The following is a 24,257-nucleotide window of genomic DNA, read 5'->3' on the forward strand; positions in this document are numbered from 1 at the left end:
TCCATCTCCCCACTTTCCCAGTTATTCCTTTAGCACGTATTTTATGGGCTATTACGCCATGATCCCATTTGTCAAATGCTTTTGCAAAGTCTGTGTATATTACATCTGCATTCTGATTTTCTTCCAGTGCATCCAAGGTCATGTCTTAGTGATCCAGTAGTTGTGAGAGGCAGGAGCGACCTGCCCTGAACCCATGTTGCCCTGGATTGTGCAGATTTTGGGAATCCAGGTGATTTGTAATCCTGCTTCTTAGCACACTTTCAAAGATTTTTATGATGTGGGGACGTCAGAGCTATTGGTCTATAGTTCTTAGCTAATGTTTTGCTGCCACCTTTATAGAGTGGGGCTATATCCGTTGTTTTAAGTGACTGTGGAATTTCACCCATGTCCAAGCTCCTCCTCCATAGTGTACTTAGGGCACGCGAGAGGGGTTTCTTGCAGTTCTTAATGAAAACAGAGTTCCACGAGTCTGGGCCCGGGGCTGAGTGCATAGGCATGTTGTCAATGGCTTTTTTGAAATCTATCAGAGTTAGGGTAATGTCGGAAATCTGGCATACATTTATGGAGTTTTGAGGCTCATTCATGAAGAAATCATTTGGGTCGTAGATCCTCAGACCGATTAGTGGTTCACTAAACACAGAGTCGTACTGGGATTTCAATATTTCACTCATTTCCTTGTTGTCATCTGTGTAAGTCCCATCCTGTCTGAGTAAGGGCCCGATACTAGATGTGGTATTTGCACTGTTTTTGGCATATGAAAAGAAATATTTTGAATTTCTTTCAATTTCACTAATAGCTTTAAGCTCCTCCTGCCTCTCCTGGTTCCTGTAAGAGTCATTTAACTTAAGTTCGGTAGTTTCCACTTCCCTGGTCAGCGCCTCCTTTCGTGTATCAGATATTCTAGCACTCCTGAGGAGCTCAGTGACTCTTCGTCGTCTTCTGTAGAGGGAGCGTCTTTCTCTCTCCAGTTTACTCCTGCTCTTCTTCTTTCTTAGGGGAATATGCCTAGAACATGCTTCGGCTGCCAGGAAGTTGATCCTTTCAAGGCACTGGTTTGGATCCATGTCATTTAAGACATCTTCCCAACATGTTTCGTTTAGGACATGGTTTACCTGGTCCCAGTTGATGTTCTTGTTGTTGAAGTTGTGGTGATGCAGTATCCCATCTCATTACTTTTAATTTATCCAATTCCCTGCGAAGATCATTCATCTCAGCCTCTTGTAGGGAGGATGTTTACCAGTCTATACGCTGGCCTACACATCCGCCTCTCCTGTGGCTGCTCCAGTTTTAGCACTGAACGCAACTCTGAATTGTGTGTTTGTGGTAGTTACTGGTTGTCAAAGGCACTTGTTTACATGTGCCTGATTTTTATGTGTTACTGAGAGATGAGTGAGTCTGCCAGTGAGTGGCTAACACCCGATCACATATGCGCGAGCGTCGTGTGTGTGAGCGCACGCGCGAGTCATCTCACATATGTATGATGAACTCATCTGTGATTTAATGCACTTGCTGCGTAATATTATGTAAAACGAAAAGACGTTTGATATTCATGGAGTTTGAGGTTCTCCATAAATTTGCGTGGTGGGGGAGGGGGGGTAGGGAGGGGTTTAAAGAGCGGACGGACTGCCGTGGGGCCGATTGTGTTAAATCCCCGGCTGGTGGGAGTGTAGTTTCGGCGGTGTCTGAAGCCCTCCTCTAGCACCTTCCTCGAGCATCTGAATATTAATCACAATTAAGCAAGTACCGAGAAATGCAAATTGGCCGAGGCGGATGCTGAAAGGCGAGGCTGCCCCCCAGACCTCCGCATCTCTGTGTTTATTCTTCCGTCACACTCCTCGTTTAGCGTTACCTCAAGTTCTCTGAAAAAGTGTGTGGGAGAGAGAGAGAGAGAGAGAGAGAGAGAGAGAGAGAGAGAGAGAGAGAGAGAGAGAGAGAGAGAGAGAGAGAGAGAGAGAGAGAGAGAGATGTGAAATTACCTATTCAGTTGCGATATCAATCTCGTGGAATTCACTTTCTTCTATCCCTCTAGCCCTTTCATTTCCTTTCTTCTCGCCCATTCCTTCTTCCCTCCTTCCTTTTCTTCTCGCCCATTCCCTTTTCCCTCCTTCCCCCACTTTCTCCTCCCACACTTTCATTTCCACTGCATGTTTCATCGCTCCGTTTCTCCTTCGGACCCTTTCTCCTTGTCTTCCTTCTCATCCGTTCCACTGCCTCCTCCTCTTTTTCCTCCTCCTCCTCAGCCCTCCTCTTTCTTACCCTCTCCCTTACATGATTCTTCACTCCCTACTCCCCTTCCTTCCCCCCCTCATGTTACTTCACATATCTCTCATCTTACCTTCGACCTCATCTTCCCCACCCAACCTATCCTTCCCCAATCAACTTACCCTTCCCCTCCCATCCCAATCTCCCCCACCTCCCATCCACCCCCCACCCATACCCCCCGTTCAGCCAGCGTTGACGTTGACTTAATACCAAAGACTTGTTACGTGTGATAGTGTAATGAATGTTAAAAAGATTTTTCAAAGGATTTTCTCCAGCAGTTGTCTCTTCAGAGAGTCACAGTCCCTTCACGGGGAGACATGGAGGAAGTAGGTGGGGGGAGCGTAGACAGGGGGAGCGTAGACGGGGGGAGCGTAGACGGGGGAGTGTTAACAGGGGGGAGGGAGTACAAACGGGAACTCTGCGAAATGATTCAGTAAAAGGTCACAGCTTCCCAGGTGATAGTGATCTGCCAGAGTGCAGCAGGCCTACTGGCATGGGCCAGTAGGCCTGCTGCAGTGATTCTTCTTTCTTATGTTTTTATGATCTTACCACCAGCAACTAGCCACCAGCCACCAGCGACAAGCAACCAGCCACTAGCGACTAGTCACCAGCGACAAGCGACCAGCCACTAGCGACTAGTCACCAGAGACCAGCCACCAGAGACCAGCCACCAGCCACTAGCGACCAGCCACCAGCGACCAGCCACCAGCGACCAGCCACCAGCGACCAGCCACCAGTGACCAGCCACCAGCGACCAGCCACCAGCGACCAGGCATCAGCCACTAGCCACCAGCCACCAGCCACCAGCGACCAGCCACCAGCCACTAGCCACTAGCCACCAGCCACCAGCCACCAGCGACAAGCGACCAGCCACTAGCGACTAGTCACCAGCGACCAGCCACCAGCTGACCGAAACGTCATCATTGTGAAGCTGACCGAAACGTCATCACTGTGAAGCTGACCGAAACGTCATCACTGTGAAGCTGACCGAAACGTCATCACTGTGAAGCTGACCGAAACATCATCACTGAAGCTGACCGAAACGTCACCACTGTGAAGCTGACCGAAACGTCGTAACTATGAAGCTGACCGAAACGTCGCCGATATGAAGCTGACTGAAGCGTCGTTACTGTGAAGGTGACCGAAACGTCGTCATTGTGAAGTTGACCGAAACGTCGTCATTGTGAAGTTTGGCTGGGCAGCATGTGCGTGGGCGGCCCAGCTGTGGCAGGTGGTTCCGCCGGGGAATACATACTTGTATCGCATTTAAAAAAGCTCTAAACCTCTGTGGGTCCTTCGGAAGAGCAGGGAGGAATGGCGAGAACTGCTCCTCCCTCCTCTGATTGTGGCTGAAACGTCAGCCATCTACCCTTCCATCCATCCATCCATCCATCCACACATACATGCATACATACATACATTTATACATCACCTGGGCAGGCCTGGGGGGTAGTGGTGGTGGTATCACCTGGGCTGGAGGAGACATACCCAGGTGCCAAGTAATTTGTGATAGTTACTTCTGATATTCTATATTTGTTCTGTTCTTCTCCGTGTTCTTACCTCCAAGCTGAATTTAGTGTGAGATGTTCTTCTTGTTCCTCTCGTGTTCTTGTTTATTCTGGTATCAAATACCCTTACGCATTCGTGTTCCTGTCATATTTTTGTTTATTCTCCTGTCTCTCCCGTTCCCGTCAAGTTGTGGCTGTCTCTCCCGTTCCCGTCAAGGTGTGGCTGTCTCTCCCGTTCCCGTCAAGGTGTGGCTGTCTCTCCCGTTCCCGTCAAGGTGTGGCTGTCTCTCCCGTTCCCGTCAAGGTGTGGCTGTCTCTCCCGTTCCCGTCAAGGTGTGACTGTCTCTCCCGTTCCCGTCAAGGTGTGGCTGTCTCTCCCGTTCCCGTCAAGGTGTGGCTGTCTCTCCCGTTCCTGTCAAGGTGTGGCTGTCTCTCCCGTTCCCGTCTCTTGTTATCTACTCTGTTTATATTTTATCCTCCATTCTGCAGACTCTGATTTAGCTGCTTGTTGAACCTACTCTTGCTCCCACTCCTCACCCCTTACTTCTCCATACCCCATGCTACTGCTCAAGCCTCCTTCCAATCTCCCACCAGCGATAATCTCCAGTAATTTCAAAGTTATAGTAACTCCAGCTTTGCTAGAACGATACCTTGGTGGCTACTGTAGCTGCTGAACCTTCAGCGGAATACCAGACGGTATCTTAAATACCCTACTGATGTTCTCAGCTTTGACTGACAGACTTAATATATGCAGATATGCAGTCCATCCTGATTAAAGGGGGGGGGGATGGAAGATGACGGTGTTGGAGGTGTGACGGTGTTAGGGGTGTGACGGTGTTGGGGTGTGACGGTGTTGGGGGTGTGACGGTGTAGGGGTTGTGATTGGAGTTCTATTGGTTAAAGGGCACGTAAGTTCCCCTCCCCCCTTCTAATATGTTCATTTTTCTAACATGTTCATTTTCCACTATAATCTACCTTGTCCATAATTAGTATCGCATTTGCTTTGTCTGTTTCGTAAGGTGAAGTCCAGGATCTTTCCTTAATTCGTGGTATAACTTAACAAATCTTCGAGGACAATTGTGTTGCAGAGGTCTAAGGTCTGTTTCGCAGAGGTTTGATTTGTTAAGTTACACCAAGAATTAAAGAAAGATCCTGGACTTTGTCTTATGAAACAGACAAAGCAAATACTATAGTAATTATGGACAAGGTAGATTATAGTGGAAAATGAACATGTTAGAAGGCGGGGAACTTACGTGCCCTTTAACCAATGGAACTCCAGTCACAACCCCTCACCGTCACACCCCCAACACCGTCATCTCCCCCCAACACCAACACACCCACAGTCACTCCTTCACCACCCCCAGCACCCAAGACTTGTAGGGTGCGATAGTTCTTATGAATTTTAAAAAGGCAGGAGGCGGCGCGTCTCTCGACAAACACACTTCATATTAAGCACACACAAAGAGCGAGATTTTATCGGGGGCGACCATAACTCACCCAGGCGGATGCTTAAGCAAGTTATATGCAAATTAATTTAAGCTGAGGAACTGTGAAGCTTAGCCTGTTGTGTTTGTACTAGATGGGAGAGGGTATAGGGGGGTGAGAGAGTAGAGGGAGAATGGGTAAAAAGGGAGAAACAGAAAAGAGGTGGAAGAGTGGGAGAAGAGCGAAGGGAAGGAAAGGTGGAAAAGTCGAGTAGAGGAGAGTGGTGGAAGATTGGGTAAAGAAATTAAAAAAATAGTGGGACAGAGGGGAAAGAGTAGACGGGAGAGGGGAGATAGTAGGGAGGGGACAGTATTGGGGAAGCAAAGGTAGGGGTTGATGACGTTTATGAGGAGGGGAAAGAAGGAGACAAAGTAGAGGGACGAGTAAAATTGGGAAGAGTGGAATGGGAAAGGACGAGGGTAAAAAGGTCGTTGTCCCCATTTTTAAAATGGGCTGAGGAATAATGGAATAGCACCGATAACATAATGAGAAAGAAATTATGTTTTATGGGAGAGAGGGGAAAAATAGGAAGGAAATTTTGAAGTGTGAAAATGTCACTTTGACCTGAAGGATCACTCGGTGCTGCCAGCAGTATGAAGATGAACCTAGACAAGAACACCAAGGTAACATTGTAAACATGAAAAAACACAATAACACCAAGGTAACATTGTAAACATGAACCAACACAATAACACTAAGGTAACAATGTAAACATGAACCATCACAAGAACACCAAGGTAACATTGTAAACATGAACCATCACAAGAACACCAAGGTAACATTGTAAACATGAACCATCACAAGAACACCAAGGTAACATTGTAAACATGAACCAACACAAGAACACCAAGGTAACATTGTAAACATGAACCAACACAAGAACACCAAGGTAACATTGTAAACATGAACCAACACAATAACACCAAGGTAACAATGTAAACATGAACTATCACAAGAACACCAAGGTAACATTGTAAACATGAACCATCACAAGAACACCAAGGTAACACTGTAAACATGAACCATCACAAGAACACCAAGGTAACAATGTAAACATGAACCATCACAAGAACACCAAGGTAACAATGTAAACATGAACCAACACAAGAACACCAAGGTAACATTGTAAACATGAACCATCACAAGAACACCAAGGTAACAATGTAAACATCAACCTACACAAGAACACCAAGGTAACAATGTAAACATGAACCAACACAATAACACCAAGGTAACATTGTAAACATGAACCAACACAAGAACACCAAGGTAACATTGTAAACATGAACCAACACAAGAACACCAAGGTAACATTGTAAACATGAACCAACACAAGAACACCAAGGTAACAATGTAAACATGAACCATCACAAGAACACCAAGGTAACAATGTAAACATGAACCATCACAAGAACACCAAGGTAACAATGTAAACATGAACCATCACAAGAACACCAAGGTAACATTGTAAACATGAACCATCACAAGAACACCAAGGTAACAATGTAAACATGAACCATCACAAGAACACCAAGGTAACAATGTAAACATGAACCATCACAAGAACACCAAGGTAACAATGTAAACATGAACCATCACAAGAACACCAAGGTAACATTGTAAACATGAACCATCACAAGAACCAAACACAAGGTTACAAGGTAACAATGTAAACATGAACCATCACAAGAACACCAAGGTAACAATGTAAACATGAACCATCACAAGAACACCAAGGTAACAATGTAAACATGAACCATCACAAGAACACCAAGGTAACATTGTAAACATGAACCAACACAATAACACCAAGGTAACAATGTAAACATGAACCAACACAAGAAAACCAAGGTAACAATGTAAACATCAACCTACACAAGAACACCAAGGTAACAATGTAAACATGAACCATCACAAGAACACCAAGGTAACATTGTAAACATGAACCATCACAAGAACACCAAGGTAACATTGTAAACATGAACCATCACAAGAACACCAAGGTAACAATGTAAACATGAACCAACACAAGAACACCAAGGTAACATTGTAAACATGAACCATCACAAGAACACCAAGGTAACAATGTAAACATGAACCATCACAAGAACACCAAGGTAACAATGTAAACATGAACCATCACAAGAACACCAAGGTAACAATGTAAACATGAACCATCACAAGAACACCAAGGTAACAATGTAAACATCAACCTACACAAGAACACCAAGGTAACATTGTAAACATGAACCATCACAAGAACACCAAGGTAACAATGTAAACATGAACCATCACAAGAACACCAAGGTAACAATGTAAACATCAACCTACACAAGAACACCAAGGTAACATTGTAAACATGAACCATCACAAGAACACCAAGGTAACAATGTAAACATGAACCATTACAAGAACACTAAGGTAACAATGTAAACATGAACCAACACAAGAACACCAAGGTAACAATGTAAACATGAACCATCACAAGAACACTAAGGTAACAATGTAAACATGAACCATCACAAGAACACCAAGGTAACAATGTAAACATGAACCATCACAAGAACACCAAGGTAACAATGTAAACATGAACCATCACAAGAACACCAAGGTAACATTGTAAACATGAACCATCACAAGAACACTAAGGTAACAATGTAAACATCAACCTACACAAGAACACCAAGGTAACAATGTAAACATGAACCATCACAAGAACACCAAGGTAACAATGTAAACATGAACCATCACAAGAACACCAAGGTAACAATGTAAACATGAACCATCACAAGAACACCAAGGTAACACTGTAAACATGAACCATCACAAGAACACCAAGGTAACAATGTAAACATGAACCATCACAAGAACACCAAGGTAACATTGTAAACATGAACCATCACAAGAACACCAAGGTAACATTGTAAACATGAACCATCACAAGAACACTAAGGTAACAATGTAAACATGAACAATCACAAGAACACCAAGGTAACAATGTTAACATGAACCATCACAAGAACACCAAGGTAACAATGTAAACATGAACCATCACAAGAACACCAAGGTAACATTGTAAACATGAACCATCACAAGAACACCAAGGTAACAATGTTAACATGAACCATCACAAGAACACCAAGGTAACATTGTAAACATGAACCATCACAAGAACACCAAGGTAACAACGTAAACATGAACCATCACAAGAACACCAAGGTAACAATGTAAACATGAACCATCACAAGAACACCAAGGTAACAATATAAACATGAACAATCACAAGAACACCAAGGTAACAATGTTAACATGAACCATCACAATAACACCAAGGTAACATTGTAAACATGAACCAACACAGGAACACCAAGGTAACAATGTTAACATGAACCAACACAATAACACTAAGGTAACAATGTAAACATGAACCAACACAAGAACACCAAGGTAACATTGTAAACATGAACCAACACAATAACACCAAGGTAACAATGTAAACATGAACCAACACAATAACACCAAGGTAACAATGTAAACATGAACCAACACAAGAACACCAAGGTAACATTGTAAACATGAACCAACACAAGAACACCAAGGTAACAATGTAAACATGAACCAACACAATAACACCAAGGTAACAATGTAAACATGAACCAACACAAGAACACCAAGGTAACTATGTAAACATGAATCTTCAGTGAACCCAAAAAATAGATATTTTTCTAAGTAATAGAGCTCTCAGTGAGCGAAACATCGTATATATATACATATATATATATATATATATATAATATATATATATATATATATATATATATATATATATATATATATATATATATATATATATATATATATATATATATATATATATATATATATAACAAGTCGGCCGTCTCCCACCGAGGCAGGGTGACCCAAAAAAGAAAGAAAATCCCCAAAAAGAAAATACTTTCATCATCATTCAACACTTTCACCTCACTCACACATAATCACTGTTTTTGCAGAGGTGCTCAAAATACAACAGTTTAGAAGCATATACGTATAAAGATACACAACATATCCCTCCAAACTGCCAATATCCCGAACCCCTCCTTTAGACCCTCCTTTAGAGTGCAGGCATTGTACTTCCTATTTCCAGGACTCAAGTCCGGCTATATAAAAATAACCGGTTTCCCTGAGTCCCTTCACTAAATATTACCCTGCTCACACTCCAACAGATCGTCAGGTCCCAAATACTATTCGTCTCCATTCACTCCTATCTAACACGCTCACGCACGCTTGCTGGAAGTCCAAGCCCCTCGCCCACAAAACCTCCTTTACCCCCTCCCTCCAACCTTTTCGAGGACGATACACAAATAACCCGCACATAAAAGAGAGGACGGCCCCTACCCGCCTTCCTTCCCCTACAGATTTATACGCTCTCCATGTCATTCTACTTTGAACTATTCTCTTTAAATGACCAAACCACCTCAACAACCCCTCTTCTGCCCTCTGACTAATGCTTTTATTAACTCCACACCTTCTCCTAATTTCCACACTCCGAATTTTCTGCATAATATTTACACCACACATTGCCCTAAGACAGGACATCTCCACTGCCTCCAACCGTCTCCTCGCTGCTGCATTTACCACCCAAGCTTCACACCCATATAAGAGTGTTGGTACTACTATACTTTCATACATTCCCTTCTTTGCCTCCATAGATAACGTTTTTTGTCTCCACACATACCTCAATGCACCACTCACCTTTTTTCCCTCATCAATTCTATGATTAACCTCATCCTTCATAAATCCATCCGCCGACACGTCAGCTCCCAAGTATCTGAAAACATTCACTTCTTCCATACTCCTCCTCCCCAATTTGATATATATATATATTTCTTTCTTTCAACACACCGGCCGTATCCCACCGAGGCGGGGTGGCCCAAAAGAAAAAACGAAAGTTTCTCCTTTTACATTTAGTAATATATACAGGAGAAGAGGTTACTAGCCCCTTGCTCCCGGCATTTTAGTCGCCTCTTACAACACGCATGGCTTACGGAGGAAGAATTCTGTTCCACTTCCCCATGGAGATAAGAGGAAATAAACAAGAATAAGAACTAGAAAGAAAATAGAAGAAAACCCAGAGGGGTGTGTATATATGTGCTTGTACATGTATGTGTAGTGTGACCTAAGTGTAAGTAGAAGTAGCAAGACATACCTGAAATCTTGCATGTTCATGAGACAGAAAAAAAGGACACCAGCAATCCTACCATCATGTAAAACAATTACAGGCTTTCGTTTTACACTCACTTGGCAGGACGGTAGTACCTCCCTGGGTGGTTGCTGTCTACCAACCTACTACCTATATATATATATATATATATATATATATATATATATATATATATATATATATATATATATATATATATATATATATATATATATATATATATATATATATATATATATTAGGAGTTTTCTGTGATAGGAAAGCTAGCTAGAAAATGATGTCCAGGTATTTCCTAGTTCTGTTTATTTATTCCATCTCTCACCTTACTATTTTTTTTACTGATAGGTTTCACAAGACAAGGGCTTGGCTGTCACATCCTCAAGGAGAGATGACGGTGGGTGGAGGAGGAGACCCAGTAGACATGAGGCCGGGTCATTCATCAGTGTCGTTACACTCATATTGTGAAACTCTCTCATGTCTGGTAGACAGACTAGTTTTGTTTGATGTTTTGTTTCATTTCTCGGTGATAAACTGAAACACACTGTTAACAAGTCGTCTTGTAAATGTATTACTTATCATCAAGACTTGTGAACTTATGGTACAGTTGTTAGTCTGCTTGTTGAGTACCCATGATTTAGTAGTTATTATCCTAACTTACTGCCTACTCTTCACACGAGTCCTTGTTATCGTCTTTCCTCACTTTTTGCCCTATCACCATCAATTTCTTTAATGGTCCTGTTCTATATTACCTCCAGACGGTCATTTCCTTGCTGCACTTGCGGTAATATGACTCCAGTGAGTAGCTTCCTTACTGAACGTGGCAGAGTTAAGAATCCCTACTGTGTCGTCACCTATTTGCTTTATCCTGGGGTGTGGCGCTGGTGTGGCCGGGTTAGCTATATCACCTGGAAATGCTAGCTGCTGTGTATCATAGGAAATATTTGGTGATTTGAAAATAAATGTGTTGAAGCGTACTCGTGCGTTTAACTCCACTTGACCCATCTCGTTGCACGAGTGTGTTTACACACTCGTAAGTTTGTTTACCTCGCAAGGCGATCTATGCAATGTTAAATATTATTTTGCATTAATATTAAAATATTCCAACGTTGTGAACTAGTGGTCATAAGAAATATACGATTTATTAAGAGTTCTGGTCTCTGTATCAGTGTTTAACATAATTATGAAAGGATGAACGTAATTGTCTAGAATTTTTAATTAATTGAAAGAGGTTCACTACGTCAACATTGTATTTTTCTCAGTTTCAGCGAATATCATCTGTATATCGTAGGAATATACTAAACCTGTTAACGTCAGAAAATCCTATTTTTTTTCTCGTTGTACAGCCTCTCGTCAGGCGTTGGTAAACAGTTTAATATTAAATATATTTATCTAGTCTATCTTTGAGTTTTACATAATTTTTGGTTTTCTGCGCCAATCATTTATTTCACATAAAGTTCTGCTTGAGAGTCGTATTTTACAGGAAAGGTGTCAAAAAAAATCATTTCCTACACCGAGGTATCTTTGACAAAGTCTTCGTCAACTTTGGGTGTCAAGCTTTGTCTCCGGTGACTTATTTAAAAAATAATAATTATCATTTACCATAACAACACAGATGGAGATCCGACTCGCCTGTTAAACAGGCGAGTCAATTTGATCACGTCTAAACTACCCCTTCTTCTACCTCCAGTGTTAAATTCGCCTGTATTCCACTGAATACAGCTTCCTTTCCTTTCTTCTACGTTACCTCCACACGTCCATCTCCTTGCTACACTCGCGGTATTATTACTGCAGTAAAAATATCCAAATTTTGTTGGCATTATATACTACTGTATACATTGTACACGTGGTTAGTCACATTACCCAGCTAGTCATATATAAGAGACAACACCAAAAAGAGCACAAAGATACCCTGCATCACACAGTCTGGCGCAGGTGGTGTTAAGGAATGAACACTTAGATTCCTATCTTCACTATCCCACCTTTAATGTACTGCCAATTTATGAGGCTGCGGTGTGACCTCCAGCGACCAGACACCCGTGACAACACCGCTGGTTACGCACGGAATACACAACGAGCCGAGCAAAACCAGAAGCACAGTCGATTAATAAGATATACTACGGGATATTATTTTAATCAAAATCATCCAGGTATATTTGTATGTCAGGGAGAACACTAAATAAAGTAGCCATGTTTAATTGAAGCCATGATAATAAATGCAAGCCTAAACTGATGCTATTTGAATACACTTGTGTCTAGTATATTTATACATAGGAAGTGGATAAGTTACATGAAGTGGCTCCAACGGCTATAATTAAAAGTGATAACAGATATATTCCAATATAACAAAAAATATATTAATTCTACACAATACAAGATCAATAAACTCTTAAAAATAGCACAAGACAATTAGAAATAGTTAAGACTGTAAAAACCAGAGCCATTATAACAAGTAATCACATAAACACCAACAATACCGTGTTATATAATGGCAAGATTGCCCACAGGTATGGTAATAAGATACTGTTTGAAGGAAAAATCTTTATTTGAAAGGCAACACCTCGTCCACCCAGGGGCTTTATTGATGGAGCCTTTGCATGAATAAAGCCCCCGTGTGGGTGAAACCTTGCCTATAAAACAAAGGAGTTTGTCTGCAACTCGTGTCCCATTACCATAAAAACATGCTCGCTTGCTGGTCACATTCATATGCGCCGATGAGCAACCAACACAGATAAAACATGGCCGCAAGTCAAGATGGTAACAGCAAAATACCAATAATTAACCCAGCTACAAATAAAAAAAAGAGCCTGGTTAGGAGTGGGGGAGCGATTGAGAGTGAAGGAGGGGCTAATGGAGTAGGGGTGATTAAGGGGTGAGGGGGGTAGGGGTGAAGGGGTGTAACAGGGTGTGGAAGAGGGGTGTCTGATTGGTAATATTTTCATTAGACTATCACACTATAGGCAATGCATTACTCTCTGATTACCGCGTGTGATAGCACTAACCTGCCCCTCCCTCCTTCCTGCTACTGGGCTCCCACCGGGAAAATTACTGGGTATATCTTGGTTATTAATATGAGCTCTGGTGGAGTGGTTTAGGCATCTTATCGGGATTTATCTGAGCACTCAATTGGCATTTACAAACCGATAATTGAGCTCCATTCGAATGTTTACAGAGTTATTACCGAGTGTTTACGAGATTCACACCGAGTGTGTACAAGGCTTTATCGGGAATTTACAGGGGTCTTAGCCGGCATTTAAGGGTCTCCCCTTATGGGATTTAGCAAGGTCCTAACGATACAGTTGCAGGGCTTTTACAGGGCCGTTATCAGGTACCCAATTACCATGTGGCAAGCGTTTACAAGTTACCTATTTTATGGTTCTGTAGTTGGCACTTGCAGGATGCCGGGCTCCTTATCACCTTGTGCTGCTTCACTAGTTCTGATATTCAAATATTTATATTTATTTCCGAGCTTATTCCAAACGGAAATTCAGTTCAGGACTTCATGCCTTCCTGCACGTTGTTTACGTGCTAGTAGTAAGAGTACAAGCAGCAGCAGTAGGAGTAGTAGTAATAGTAGTACCAGTAGTAGTAGTAGAGAGAAAGATTAATCTAAAGAATGAGGCGAGACAGAATGATTTAACATCCTGTGTTAAATAACGTGTCACACCCTTTGACACTTGTATCGTTGTTCCCAGAATGTTGTGTTGACCCTGGGACTCCCTCGTGTCACAAGCAATAAACTTACTTCTGAATGTTCTCACTCGTCCCACACAACAGTTACTTTCATTTTAATGCTGATCTTGAGAGTGGGAGTGTTAATATTCTCTCTGCAGAGGCTATAATGCCTCTATAGAAAATGCTAATTTTATACATGACTAAGTATATTAAATATGTTGCTACATCTACTACTGGTGCTGCTGCTGCTGCTGCTGCTGCTGCTGCTCCTGCTGCTGCTGTTGCTGCTGTTGCTGCTGCTGCTGCTGTTGTTGCTTTTATAATTATTATAATTATTATTATTATTATTATTATTATTATTATTATTATTATTATTATTATTATTAATTTTTATTCAGGGAATCAACAGACATTTTACATACAGAAAACTGAATTTTCCCATTGTTCACGCAGGCATAAATACGTGTTTCAGACGCGAAAAAACATACATAATGTCAACTTAAAAACGATACACTGAGCACATTTCAGAAGCTCGGGTAAATTAGTGACGATGTGAGAGATGAAAGTCGAAAGCGCTCACGCTGGACCATTGAAGAAGAGTTACGAAGGGTTTTGTATGTGAGGTTGACAACCTGCCTACCTTCCGGAGGTCACCGTCCCACGGTCAGGTCTCCTGGTTGCTGGCCTGATCGATCAAGCTGTTAGTACCTGCAGCCCCCAGTACAACATGTGCACCACAGTACGGCTGATCAGGAACTGTTTCTAGGATATCGTCAAATAATTCACACGTATGACAACGTTTCAGTCCCATCGTAAGGGTCCTCCTGTACTTGAGGTTTTTTGGTGAATTATTCCAGCCATGGCATTGTGACCTTTTTATTCTTGACTATGCAAAAAAAATGTAAAAGTTTTCAATTATATATTATATATGATATGAGTTACCACTGACACGTTCTGCGGTGTCTCAGAAAATTTTCCCTCCCACCAGTTGTTGTCCTGCAACATTACATAGCTCCTGACGACGCGCCAGAGTGCGAAAGATCATGAGCTAAAAATTTCCATCCCCATGTGGCATGTTCTGAGTTATATATATATATATGTATATATATATATATATATATATATATATATATATATATATATATATATATATATATATATATATATATATATATATGTATATATATATATATATAAGGCCTACACAAAAGCTTTCTATTATCTCGTTTTCCACCTTCACCCATCCCCATCCGTCCTGCCTCAACCAATCCCATCACCCATGCCCCATCCGCCCCTTCCCATGTTCCATCACTGGCTGGGTACAGACGAGATACACCACTGGTCATGAAACAAAAAGATACACCACTGGTGTCGTATCACTACCCTTGCTGTTGCTTAAGGTCGCCCAAGTGATCATAAGTCAGCAAACATAGTCGTAACAAAAACTGCTGCTCATACTGTCATAACCTCTCTACCAGACTGCCAACGTGAAAAGCTTACCTCGTGGAATTCCATGTTTATCAAGAAATGCAAGAAACCCCTTTCTCGTGCTATGGAGTGGGAGCCTGGACATGGGTGTCATCCCACACAACAATTCGAAAAACTAATGTGAACGACTTGGGAATGTTAATGTCAGAGGATTTCACCTTCAAGGATCACAACAGTGTCATTATCACATCTGTGAAGAAAATGATAGGATGGATAATGAGAACCTTCAAAACAAGGGATGCCAGGCCAATGATGATCCTGTTCTCTCTAGGCAGGAATACTACTGCGATTTCACCCTATTCAGGTGAAATCGCAGATCTAGAGAATGTATAGAGAACCTTCACTACGCGGATTAGTTTAGTCAAGCATCTTAATTACTAGGAACGTTTGAAGTCTCTTGATTTGCACTCCTTGGAACGCAGACGAGAAGGATACATCATAATCTACACCTGGAAAATCTTAGAGGGACTGGTCCCAAATCTGCACACAGAAATAATTTCCTACGAAAGCAAAAGACTAGGCAGACTGTGCAACGTACCCCCAACGACAAGCAGGGGGCGCAATGAGTACCCAAAACTGGTCAACAGCCTCCCATCATACATAAGGGAAATTACCACTGGGCTACTGGTTATCTTCAGATAACCAGTGGCCAATGAGCTGAGCTGTAGTTCGTACATTAGATTGTGTGCGGCCAGTAATAACAGCCTGGTTGACCAGACTCTGATCCACTGGGAGGCTTGGTCGACGTTGACTCCCGGAACAACCTGCAGGTATATTCTGAATGTACACTGGTGGTACAGTTTCCAGTATTCTCAGTTAAGAATCCTGTGGATAGTGGAAATACGGTATGATAAAGAATGGATGCAGGAAGACTTAAAAAATAATTCAAAGAAGGGTAAGGGAATCCCAGAAGTATAAAATTAACATCCTAAGTCTCAAATTACCCATCACCAATTACCTTAGAGCGATAAATGACGCAGACATGATAGAATATCATGCTCAAGTCTCGTAACCTACACTGCCTGGCCGAACATATATTTAGCAGAAAAAAAATAAGAAATTAATACCGTACTCGTATTTTGGGGTTGAAGTCTGGTGCATGATGAGCTGGAGAGGTTTTGTGTGACCCCTCAATGCTTGAGTGTTGTTGCATGATAAACTACCACTCCATTGGGGTGAAGCATCTGAGGAGGTGGCTCTTGACCTCGCTCTGACCCTGCCACCTCTGACCCGCCTCGAGGTGCAAGAACCTACATGCAGATTTTATTTATTCCACTTTTATTACTCGACGTGAATAGGCGAGTGAGTCCATTGGTTCACGAACTGCCTAAGTCTCGGAGCTGCTGTTTCGTAGGCTTCAGTGAGTGAGAGAGAGAGAGAGAGAGAAGCTGGTGTTATGATGTATCTAGGTTGAACTTTCCAGCAACGAAACTAGTTCATAGCCCGAGGATTAAGGGGGGATTAAGGTCACGCTCCTGGGCATCAAGATCACTTTCAGCTCATAAAGGTCACGCTCAGAAGCATAAATTACTAGTGGGTATCAAGCTCACGCTTTCGGATATCAAGGTAGCACTCAATAGTACCAACGTCACGCTCAGGGGCAAGAAAGCCACGCTCAATGGGCATCAAAGTCACGCTCAAAGGCATCGGTGTGACGCTGAGGACCATCAAGGCCAATCGGTTTGACATTTTACCTGGCGTACACCAGAGTTGTGGGCATCAGCTTCTCGGATGAGACTGTTAGTGGATGTTACTGAAGATTCCTCAAGTGTCTCCTCGTGATCGGTGAGAGGTCATGGCTGCCAGAGCAAAGGTCGCTCCATCGGCTAATGTTACACCCTTCTTATCTCTCGATTAGGCGCCAGCTTTCATTAGACATTGCCTTAATGTATATTAGAGATCTTTTAGTATTTTCCAATACAATTTTTTTTGAGATAATAACAAAAAGACCAATTTGCGTTATTAACATGAGGGAAAAGCTTAAGCATCCTACATCCTATATATACCTAAAAATGTTAGGGTTAATCTTCTGTGTTCTGTGGGCCGAAACATCGTCTAACAAGTGCGGGTTTATGTTGAATTCTTCCGGCCACGGAAGCTTCACCGCTATCCTTGTTTTGTGGCAACCGGATCTCTTGTTGTCACCTTCCTAGACAAGATGATGAATAAGACACGTGGAAAATATGAGTATCCAACGGGTTTATCAATACAATACATGGACAGGATATATGGTATTGATTCTTCAAGACAACGGTGCTTATTGACTGCTCCAAGACTAATTACCTCATCTTTTACTCTCTGCTCTCTTCATATTATATCCATGAACTTTATTGATAGAACCACTGTATGGCGAAAAATCTACAAGTGAAGATACCCGGATGTTACATATGTGTTTTATTCATTCTCTTGTTGGTACTGAATACCACTGATATATATGGTATTTTTACCATTTCTCTCCACTTTAAACATCGTAGTCCGTATCTCCTTTGAGTCTCTTCTGAGACTCAAAGGAGATACGAACTACGATGTTTAAGCTGCTCGGATGATATAGCAAATGAAGAAGACATCCTGTGATATGGAAGGGACCAGAACAAGACTGGACCTGTGGAAAATACACATAAGAGACACGGGAGTATTGGAAAGCACGCCAAGTACGTCTTCAGTAAGAAAGATGTTGGATGCTCTAGATTCTAGAAAGTAAGAGAGAGGAGGTAAAGACAGAGGGAAGAATCAGGGTTTGCCAAATAAGCTTTTGTGAAGACAACAACGTCTTGCTGGGCTAGAGCTTTGTCAGGTCATACTTTATGGCTTGTTAAAGCTCTAACAGAAGGAAAACTCTCTAATAAAAGCTTGTTATGCAACGTGGCTAGAATGAAAACCACGAGGGAACCCAAGAGCTGGAGCTGAATACCCACAAACAGAGAAATATACACAGTATGTAAAACTGGAAAACACACAAGGATGAGCACATCACTCTCAAACATTGCTTGATGGAGAGCAACAAAGCATTCAAAAGGCTTTTTAGAAGAAGCACAAGGCCTCCCTACAGGGCTAAGACACTTGCATATTAAACGCCATTAAGAGAATGGCTTACAAGACCTAATCTTCTAGAGGCGTGACCTCTGACACCGCTGGAGGGGGGGCAAAGAAGTTTCTTTTTCCCACTCCATTAGTCGCTCTTCATTTAAAAGGTGTCTCAATAGCTGCAAATTTAATAGCACAACCGTTTGGTGAAAGTTACACCTCCTGGGCCCTGCTTAGTCGTGGTTTGTCATCATAGGAGCGACCAGAAGGAAAATACAAATATGTTTGAAATCATTCATTGGTGGAAATGGAAGGGGAATAGAAAGTCCTCGGGAATTTCATTTTGTCCGATGGACAGATCAATAATAATGAAATCGAAAATTTGGAAGAAGTTATTCATAACATTTTAAGCAATGTACCAACAAAACATTCATCATTACAACATTATAATTCTCTAAATATAATCTTAGGTAATTTATTGATCACTATGAGAAGGCAATCTTTACGATAGAAATACATAGAAATAGTTGAAGAAATAGATTGCTGGCTGGAAATCGAAGCCTCTACGTTCCTGAAAGTTTTGAAACCTGTCATATAAAACCAAAGGTGACATAAGAAGAAAATATTATAAAGGTCTCCTTTTCAAGAATGATAACATTGTAACTTTCAGCTCTAAGAGTTATGTGATGAACAGACAATAGTCACTAAACACAACCAAAGATGGAAGATGAGCATACTTCTCATTATTACAGCTCACAGAAGTTTATATATATATATATATATATATATATATATATATATATATATATATATATATATATATATATATATATATATATATATATATATATAGTAGGTTGGTAGACAGCAACCACCCAGGGAAGTACTACCGTCCTGCCAGATGACTGTGAAACAGAAACCTGTAACTGTTTTACATGATGGTAGGATTGCTGGTTTTCTTTTTCTGTCTTATAAACACGCTAAGATAACAGGGATATCTTGCTACTCCTACTTACACTTTGGTCACACTTCACAGACACGCACATGCATATATATATATACATACATCTAGGTTTTTCTCCTTTTTCTACATAGCTCTTGTTCTTTTTTATTTCTTCTATTGTCCATGGGGAAGTGGAAAAGAATCTTTCCTCCGTAAGCCATGCGTGTCGTATGAGGCGACTAAAATGCCGGGAGCAATGGGCTAGTAACCCCTTCTCCTGTATACATTTACTAAAAAAGAGAAGAAGAAAAACTTTATAAAACTGGGTTGCTTAAATGTGCGTGGATGTAGTGCGGATGACAAGAAACAGATGATTGCTGATGTTATGAATGAAAAGAAGTTGGATGTCCTGGCCCTAAGCGAAACAAAGCTGAAGGGGGTAGGAGAGTTTCAGTGGGGGGAAATAAATGGGATTAAATCTGGAGTATCTGAGAGAGTTAGAGCAAAGGAAGGGGTAGCAGTAATGTTAAATGATCAGTTATGGAAGGAGAAAAGAGAATATGAATGTGTAAATTCAAGAATTATGTGGATTAAAGTAAAGGTTGGATGCGAGAAGTGGGTCATAATAAGCGTGTATGCACCTGGAGAAGAGAGGAATGCAGAGGAGAGAGAGAGATTTTGGGAGATGTTAAGTGAATGTATAGGAGCCTTTGAACCAAATGAGAGAGTAATTGTGGTAGGGGACCTGAATGCTAAAGTAGGAGAAACTTTTAGAGAGGGTGTGGTAGGTAAGTTTGGGGTGCCAGGTGTAAATGATAATGGGAGCCCTTTGATTGAACTTTGTATAGAAAGGGGTTTAGTTATAGGTAATACATATTTTAAGAAAAAGAGGATAAATAAGTATACACGATATGATGTAGGGCGAAATGACAGTAGTTTGTTGGATTATGTATTGGTAGATAAAAGACTGTTGAGTAGACTTCAGGATGTACATGTTTATAGAGGGGCCACAGATATATCAGATCACTTTCTAGTTGTAGCTACACTGAGAGTAAAAGGTAGATGGGATACAAGGAGAATAGAAGCATCAGGGAAGAGAGAGGTGAAGGTTTATAAACTAAAAGAGGAGGCAGTTAGGGTAAGATATAAACAGCTATTGGAGGATAGATGGGCTAATGAGAGCATAGGCAATGGGGTCGAAGAGGTATGGGCTAGGTTTAAAAATGTAGTGTTAGAGTGTTCAGCAGAAGTTTGTGGTTACAGGAAAGTGGGTGCAGGAGGGAAGAGGAGCGATTGGTGGAATGATGATGTAAAGAGAGTAGTAAGGGAGAAAAAGTTAGCATATGAGAAGTTTTTACAAAGTAGAAGTGATGCAAGGAGGGAAGAGTATATGGAGAAAAAGAGAGAAGTTAAGAGAGTGGTGAAGCAATGTAAAAAGAGAGCAAATGAGAGAGTGGGTGAGATGTTATCAACAAATTTTGTTGAAAATAAGAAAAAGTTTTGGAGTGAGATTAACAAGTTAAGAAAGCCTAGAGAACAAATGGATTTGTCAGTTAAAAATAGGAGAGGAGAGTTATTAAATGGAGAGTTAGAGGTATTGGGAAGATGGAGGGAATATTTTAAGGAATTGTTAAATGTTGATGAAGATAGGGAAGCTGTGATTTCGTGTATAGGGCAAGGAGGAATAACATCTTGTAGGAGTGAGGAAGAGCCAGTTGTGAGTGTGGGGGAAGTTCGTGAGGCAGTAGGTAAAATGAAAGGGGGTAAGGCAGCCGGGATTGATGGGATAAAGATAGAAATGTTAAAAGAAGGTGGGGATATAGTTTTGGAGTGGTTGGTGCAATTATTTAATAAATGTATGGAAGAGGGTAAGGTACCTAGGGATTGGCAGAGAGCATGCATAGTTCCTTTGTATAAAGGCAAAGGGGATAAAAGAGAGTGCAAAAATTATAGGGGGATAAGTCTGTTGAGTGTACCTGGTAAGGTGTATGGTAGAGTTATAATTGAAAGAATTAAGAGTAAGACGGAGAATAGGATAGCAGATGAACAAGGAGGCTTTAGGAAAGGTAGGGGGTGTGTGGACCAGGTGTTTACAGTGAAACATATAAGTGAACAGTATTTAGATAAGGCTAAAGAGGTCTTTGTGGCATTTATGGATTTGGAAAAGGCGTATGACAGGGTGGATAGGGGGGCAATGTGGCAGATGTTGCAAGTGTATGGTGTAGGAGGTAGGTTACTGAAAGCAGTGAAGAGTTTTTACGAGGATAGTGAGGCTCAAGTTAGAGTATGTAGGAAAGAGGGAAATTTTTTCCCAGTAAAAGTAGGCCTTAGACAAGGATGTGTGATGTCACCGTGGTTGTTTAATATATTTATAGATGGGGTTGTAAGAGAAGTAAATGCGAGGGTCTTGGCAAGAGGCGTGGAGTTAAAAGATAAAGAATCACACACAAAGTGGGAGTTGTCACAGCTGCTCTTTGCTGATGACACTGTGCTCTTGGGAGATTCTGAAGAGAAGTTGCAGAGATTGGTGGATGAATTTGGTAGGGTGTGCAAAAGAAGAAAATTAAAGGTGAATACAGGAAAGAGTAAGGTTATGAGGATAACAAAAAGATTAGGTGATGAAAGATTGAATATCAGATTGGAGGGAGAGAGTATGGAGGAGGTGAACGTATTCAGATATTTGGGAGTGGACGTGTCAGCGGATGGGTCTATGAAAGATGAGGTGAATCATAGAATTGATGAGGGAAAAAGAGTGAGTGGTGCACTTAGGAGTCTGTGGAGACAAAGAACTTTGTCCTTGGAGGCAAAGAGGGGAATGTATGAGAGTATAGTTTTACCAACGCTCTTATATGGGTGTGAAGCGTGGGTGATGAATGTTGCAGCGAGGAGAAGGCTGGAGGCAGTGGAGATGTCATGTCTGAGGGCAATGTGTGGTGTGAATATAATGCAGAGAATTCGTAGTTTGGAAGTTAGGAGGAGGTGCGGGATTACCAAAACTGTTGTCCAGAGGGCTGAGGAAGGGTTGTTGAGGTGGTTCGGACATGTAGAGAGAATGGAGCGAAACAGAATGACTTCAAGAGTGTATCAGTCTGTAGTGGAAGGAAGGCGGGGTAGGGGTCGGCCTAGGAAGGGTTGGAGGGAGGGGGTAAAGGAGGTTTTGTGTGCGAGGGGCTTGGACTTCCAGCAGGCATGCGTGAGCGTGTTTGATAGGAGTGAATGGAGACAAATGGTTTTTAATACTTGACGTGCTGTTGGAGTGTGAGCAAAGTAACATTTATGAAGGGATTCAGGGAAACCGGCAGGCCGGACTTGAGTCCTGGAGATGGGAAGTACAGTGCCTGCACTCTGAAGGAGGGGTGTTAATGTTGCAGTTTAAAAACTGTAGTGTAAAGCACCCTTCTGGCAAGACAGTGATGGAGTGAATGATGGTGAAAGTTTTTCTTTTTCGGGCCACCCTGCCTTGGTGGGAATCGGCCAGTGTGATAATAAAATAAAAATATATATATATGTATATATATGTATGTATATATATATATATATATATATATATATGTATATATATGTATATATATATATATATGTATATATATGTATATATATATATACATAAGTAATTACGCTTCATAGCTAGTAACAGAGGTTAGAATAGTTGAGAATGCTAGAAAAGCGACAGATTGCAAAATGAAAAGAAAAACGGAAGAGAATGTATGAAAAATATGATTATGTTTCACTTCAAGTTGGGAAAGTCAACTGGCAAATACAGACACCATCAGTAGAATACAATAGAGAAAATGGGCTATATACAGAAAATAGTGAAGCACCATTGTACTTTGAGTGTTTGAAATTAAGAAGATTGAAAGATATTACCTATTGTTTTTTTATTGTTTGGTAATTAATTTCCTGCAGACATGTTTTTTAGACACGAAATTTAACCCAGCTCATTTGTTGCTTCCGATGTTGACCTTGGGAAAAACAGACACAAATGCAGTATAATGTGATTATGTTTCGCCCACACAGTGAGCTTTATCAAGTCCTCTTAAACACGTACTCAACAGTATACCTCAACAAACTGCAAAGTAAACTGTCAAGTCCACACCTCTTATATTGGTTCCCTTACTGACAGTTTCCATAATACTGCCACCATTGTTATGCCTCTCACTCCCGTCACAACATCTTACTGCTGTTAGTGCCACAAGTGCCACAAGACAGCTGGAGAGGCTGTCGTTGTGTCTGTTCCTCCCGGCGGTGCCACGGCAGAGATATCATCTTGTATCACCCGCTGCATCAAACCTCCTCACATAGTCTAATTAATCAAAATATGCAAGGCATATTAATATTACTGACTTGGGCTTTATAGTAGCAACGTTGACGATGGTACTCAGTGTTTGTTGTTGTTGTTGTTGTTGTTGTTGTTGTTGTTGTTGTTGTTGTTGTTGTTGTTGTTGTTGTTGTTGTTGTTGTTGTTGTTGTGTGCGTGCGTGCGTGCGTGCGTGCGTGCGTGCGTGTGTGCGTGTGCATGTGTGTGTGTGCGTGTGTGTGTGTGTGTGTGTGTGTGTGTGTGTGTGTGTGTGTGTGTGTGTGTGTGCGTGTGTGTGCGTGTGTGTGTGTGTGTACTCACCTATTTGTACTCACCTATTTGTGGTTGCAGGGGTCG

The sequence above is a fragment of the Cherax quadricarinatus genome, chromosome 25, assembly GCF_038502225.1.
Source record: "Cherax quadricarinatus isolate ZL_2023a chromosome 25, ASM3850222v1, whole genome shotgun sequence".
Lineage (NCBI taxonomy): Eukaryota > Metazoa > Arthropoda > Malacostraca > Decapoda > Parastacidae > Cherax > Cherax quadricarinatus.